This window comes from Corvus cornix, chromosome 5, assembly GCF_000738735.6.
Source record: "Corvus cornix cornix isolate S_Up_H32 chromosome 5, ASM73873v5, whole genome shotgun sequence".
Lineage (NCBI taxonomy): Eukaryota > Metazoa > Chordata > Aves > Passeriformes > Corvidae > Corvus > Corvus cornix.
The window spans coordinates 45,073,972-45,079,516 of NC_046335.1; positions in this window are offsets into that span (position 1 = coordinate 45,073,972).

Below are 5,545 nucleotides of genomic sequence, written 5' to 3' on the forward strand. Positions count from 1 at the left end.
TTCCTAGCACATCTACTCATCCTTAAATTTTCAGATGAAAGCTTGGGTCCTTAAGTGATCATCTTCTTTGTTTAGCTGGATGGAACTGTTAAGGTGAAGAATTGGCAGACTAATTTGGCCATGGACCAGCATTTAATATTTACTTTCTCTTGTAGAGACATGAAACAAAGTGGATGGAAAAGGCTCTTGGTCTAGCTTTGTAGAGCCAGTAATAATTTCTCAAAGTTCATGGCCCATGTGACAGGAATGTGCAGTAACTGTCCACAAGCGAGCTCCCATTCCCTGCCACAGACAAAATGAGTCAGTTTAGATCCTTAGTGAAGACAGGCTGCTGCTTCTGCTCTGCCAAAGATACAGGACAACTCCAAGCAGAACTGGACAACACCAAAGCAAACTTTTGGGTGCATGTCTTGTGAGAGGAGAGCCACGAGTGCTGACCAATTATCACAGTTTGTCTAGAGACAGTCCATTTTACTGTAGGACTTTTGGAGTGATATACTTTGAGTTCTGGAAAAAAGCCACTGCTGCCACTGGTCCACGCAAACATGAATGATATGGAGGACACTTGCTACTTCTCAGAATGCAAGAACTGATGGGGGATAAAAGGGGTGGGAGCAGTGGTTAAGCTGCCAGGCAAACATGTCTGAGACAAGCTGTGGGAAATATGTTTTTCATGTGGATAGCACGTAAATTGAGGAACTCAATGTCACCAGATGCTTTGAAGATTAACCATAAAATTTGTCTAATCTCTTTTTCAGTTAATTGAATTAGCCCATCAGGGTCTATTAAATGTGATGATAGAAACGCAACCTCCAGTTCAGGAAGTTTTTAAACCACTGATTGCTGAAAGCTGAGTGTGCCTTATGAAGGAAGCATATCCCAATTTTTAAATTTTCCCTATTCATTACTGGACATATGAGACACCCACTATTGTTTTGTCCAAGCTGGTGTCTTTCTACTATTTCTAGATCTCTACTTTAGCAGAGTTTTAACCTCTTTCAAATCTCTCTCACCCAAAATGTGATCTACTTAGAGGAAAATGAACAATATTGATAGTTTAGGAATTATGACTAAAAGAAGTTAGAAAGAACACACTTGTTTTGCCTCACAGGAAGAAAGCTAGGACTATATGGTAAAACACCTTAACAATAAACTTTTAAAACTGAATTACATTGTTCAAGTTGTTCCCTGCCTGGATAAGAATATAAAACTACATTTATAATAATCAGGACTTCAGTTAATAATTCTAATAAAATTCCTTGATTATAAAGCCAGTTAAGCATTATAGTAGAAACAGATCCTCCAGTAGAATCCTCTTCATGTAGGATCTTCAGGAACAGGTGTAGACAAATCATTGTCAAGATGTCTTGATAAGGTCAACAGGGTGGTCCAGGTATGCTGATCTTACCTCTGTTTGTAGGAAGGAGTGCATGATTTATCAAGTCTTTTCCAGCCTACATGTCTAGGACTCCCATGGATTCAAGATGTGAAGAACGAAATTAGCAAAGACTAAAGAATGCAAAATATAGACAAGGCAATACACAAGAGAAGTTGGAGTTGCCCTTAGAAAATGATACCTTTTATCACATTGGCATTTCTAAAGCCTTTTGAGAATGTTGAAAAGAATTGCTAGATCCCATTTGGTAAAGACTCAGCAGTAGGAGAGGAGGGAAATCTGCACTGATGATGATAAGCTGCTCTGATAAAAGCAGAATTGATACAATGGTCTTTCCAGCAATCTGTGTCCAGTGTTCATTGTGAGACTTGCACAGTTAAAAACCCTTTACCTCCCCTGTTTCATGCCCACCAGGCAAAATAATACGGCTTTGCTGCTAGCTGAGACTTGTGTGTAGGCTGATCATCTGTCCAGCACATGTACTAGGCTGGCCAGCCCACACCATGTTTCTTTGGCAAAACAGATCCTGGGACAGTGTGACAGCTGAGTCCTGCCAGTCTCATCCCTGGTCAGGACACAAACCTGTGCTCCTCTCTTCTGCCCACCCAGGAGCTTCACTGAATTTATAGACACTCAACTACTACCCTTGTTACAAGTCCTCTGCCTAATTCGCCATCAGTGGGCATCACTGGACGAAGATATAATAAACACAAGTTGTCATATACTAAAATCATAGAATGGTTTGGGTGGGAAAGGACCTTCAAAATCACCAAGTCTGAACACCTCTGTCATGTGCAGGGACATCTTCTGCTACACCAGGTTGCTCAAAGCCACATCCAACCTGGCCTTGAACACTGCCTGGGATGGGGCTGCTCTGAGCAACCTTCTCCAGTGTCTCACCACCGTTAGAGTAAAGAATTTTTTCCTAATATCTACTCTAAACCTACTCTCTTTTAGCTTAAAACCACTCCTTGTCCTATTGCAACAGACCCTACCAAACAGTCTGTCCCCAACTCTCTTATAAGCCCCCTTTTAACATTGAAAAGACACAATAAGGTCTCCCTGGAGCCTTCTCCAGGCTGAACAACCCCAGCTCTCTCAGCCTTCCCTCACAGGAGAGGTGCTCCAGCCTTCCAGTTATTTTTGTGGCCCTCCAGCCATTCCAGTGGCCCTCCTTGGGACCCACTCCAGCATGCGTGTCATATGTTGGGGGCCCCAGATGCCATATCCTGATTCAGTAACTTGACTAGCAAAGGAGTGCACATTTTTAACTTTATCCCAGAACTTTTTATATGATCATTTCTCCCTTGCTCTCACTGCAAATTGCCTTCAAAGAAGTATGCACCAGACTCAGCTGGACATTCTCCCTGTCCTCCAGCCACTTCCAATTTCTTAGCATCAAAAATGTCTCATTTCTGGCACAGATTTCTTCCCTGTATTGGCAACAGTGGTGCTTGTAGGTAATAATCTATTAGCTATAATTAAGCAGCAGGTGCTGCCTTGGGAATTGGCTGCTATAATCTTTTGTATTAAAAGGATGAAAACATCATTTTGGTCAGACAGCTTACAGGAGAGAACATGATTTACAGGACAACAGATTAAATTGTGTGCAATTAAATAGGCTGGATTAAGTCTCAGGGCTTAATTCAGAATGCAAAACACTGAATGTAAAACAGACAAGCAAGCAAGCCAGAAACCTTGTCATAGCCCCCGCTCTGCAAAATCTGCCATCTCCACTTGAGACTGAGGTCCATACAGATTCCTGCTCATCCAGAAAGGAAGATATCAAAAATTGCCAGCATCACCCTGGGCAATAGTGCTCTAGCCACTGACAACAAAGTCAAACGACAGGCAGCTTTAGTTATTAATGGCTGCAAACACTGACCCTCTAACCACTGCTGTGCTTGCTTCAAATCTGTACCATCCCCTGCCTCCTTACTGAGTGCAGGAAGGATGTGGTTCACCAAGAATCATTTCCCAAATTCAACCCAATTGCTCTACTAATTATCCCTTAGCGTCAACATGAGGAAATAGTTTCTACCTTCTGCAGCAGGTCTATTTTTAGTGCCGCATCAATTTGCTTCTATTTTGTTATCCCTCACTGTTAATCCTGCCCACACAACAAATCTGGCATTGATCAGTTGTGGTAGACAAATATTTTTGGCTTAGACTACGAAAGAGGCATGAGGAAGGGTGTAGAGAAAAAGAGTCTTAACAATCAGAAAGAAATTCATTAGAAACCAGAATTCATATGGAGAAAGCAAAGCTAAGAGAAAGGGGAAAAAAAAAAGCAGGGGGGAGGGGGAATGGGGGAACATGTGCTTAGGGTGATTGTGAATATAAATCTACAAAAGTGACAAGCAACCCTCAGCTTCTGCAAGTGCAAATTCACATCAGCAAATACAAGTTCATATGAAAGAAGGCTTCAGCGCTGGATAGTATTCCTGGTGTTTCAAAGACAGCCCTGCCTGCTGCCCAAGACCATCCCTTCCTCCAAAATCATGGACCTAGCTCAACAGAGGCAAGACTGACAGATCATTTTGCAGGCACTTCATATCCTCATAACTTCTAGCTCTGAGCAGCTGTCAGATCTGAAATCTCACCTCTAGCCTAGCCACCTTCCTGCATGGCTGAAATCAAAACAGGTACTGGGGGCAATAATAGGTCCTGGATACAAATACACTCAAGAAAATACTGCTCTGAGTGACCATCCTGCTACTTGAAAGGGGAAAAGGACAGGACAAAAGAAAACATCCTCCTTGTCTAATTCATCCACCTTGTAGTCTCAGTCCCTAATTCCTGCTCTGTCCCTCACCCAGCTCATCTGACCAGACTTGCTTTCCTTAGAGAAGGTCTGAAGGTGAATCCAGAGGTGGACTAGATGTGTAGGAACCCAGAGTGCTGAGAATATTTCTCTGCCTGTTTTTAAAGGTTCTTACCCCCCTGAACAACACTGTTTTAGCCTCAAACCTTGGAAAAAATTACCAACAGTCAGACAAGAACTAGAAAATACAGTGGTGTGAATTAGGTGATAGACTATTCTGTAACATTGTCACAGGGTGAAAAATTTAGAGGTTTTGGGCTTCTCTTTGTAGTAAATAGATAAGAGTAAAAAATATCAAAATGGAGGATTGTCGTTGTTCTCTAAACCGTCTTCTCCTTCTTCTACTACTCCATGTTCTGCAGTAAAAGTAGTTTGGAATGATTGGATAGAGAATTACACAGCCTTTTAAAGATATTTTAACCAATAGTTACTAAAAATGTACATTATTTTCACTTTCCTACCAATTATTCAGTAACATGACTAGGAACTGCGGAAATCTTGATAGAGAGGCCTCACTCCTGCTTTTCTGTGCTCTATGCTGTACCTGAGTCGCACTGGTGGCTCTGTTCCTCTGATGAGACTTGGTGAACAGCTATCTGGAAGCATTGGAGCTCAGGGGAAAGTCTCAGTTTATCTTTGAAACTCCTTGCAAGGACTTTCGGCAAATTCTCTCCCATCCGGAGGGACTTGATTTACGGCACGGTTCAGTGTCAAGATGCAACAGCATAAATTAAGGCAGCACTAGATGAAGCAGCAAAAACTGTGTCCACACCATAGTGCTTTTGTTCCATCATCAGGATTTAATCATAGAACGATAGAATTGTTCAGTTTGGAAAAGACCTTTAAAATCATTGAGTCCAACCATCACCTTCACAACTCACCTTGTAACCCAGATCTTCTATGAGACTGCCCAAGCTGGGCAAGGAAAAAGAAAGCTCCCTTTGACCAGTATGCTCTATAATGGCGAAGGGCTGAAGATACTGAAAATTATAAAGCTAACTGGAAACTTAGTCTAAATCCCTACGCTGGTGAGCTCAGCCTGCTTTGCACAAGCCCATCCACAGCACTGGCTCTCTGCTGTGGGCTGTTAAGGGTTTGAGAGCCTTGGAGCACCTTGAGGTTACTGCTGTCCCTAAACCCCAGCCTGTGAGAAGCAAGGGGCCTCTCAAAATTAGGCAAGCCAAAGAAAGCCTGAAACTTGATGACTGTAGTTTATTGGACTCGGGACAGCAAAAAGCAGACTCAGCTCTGCCTGAAAATATCATTAAAGCTATAGGTCCTGTTACAGACTGAGGAATCCATACCACAGTAGGAGGCAAAGACAG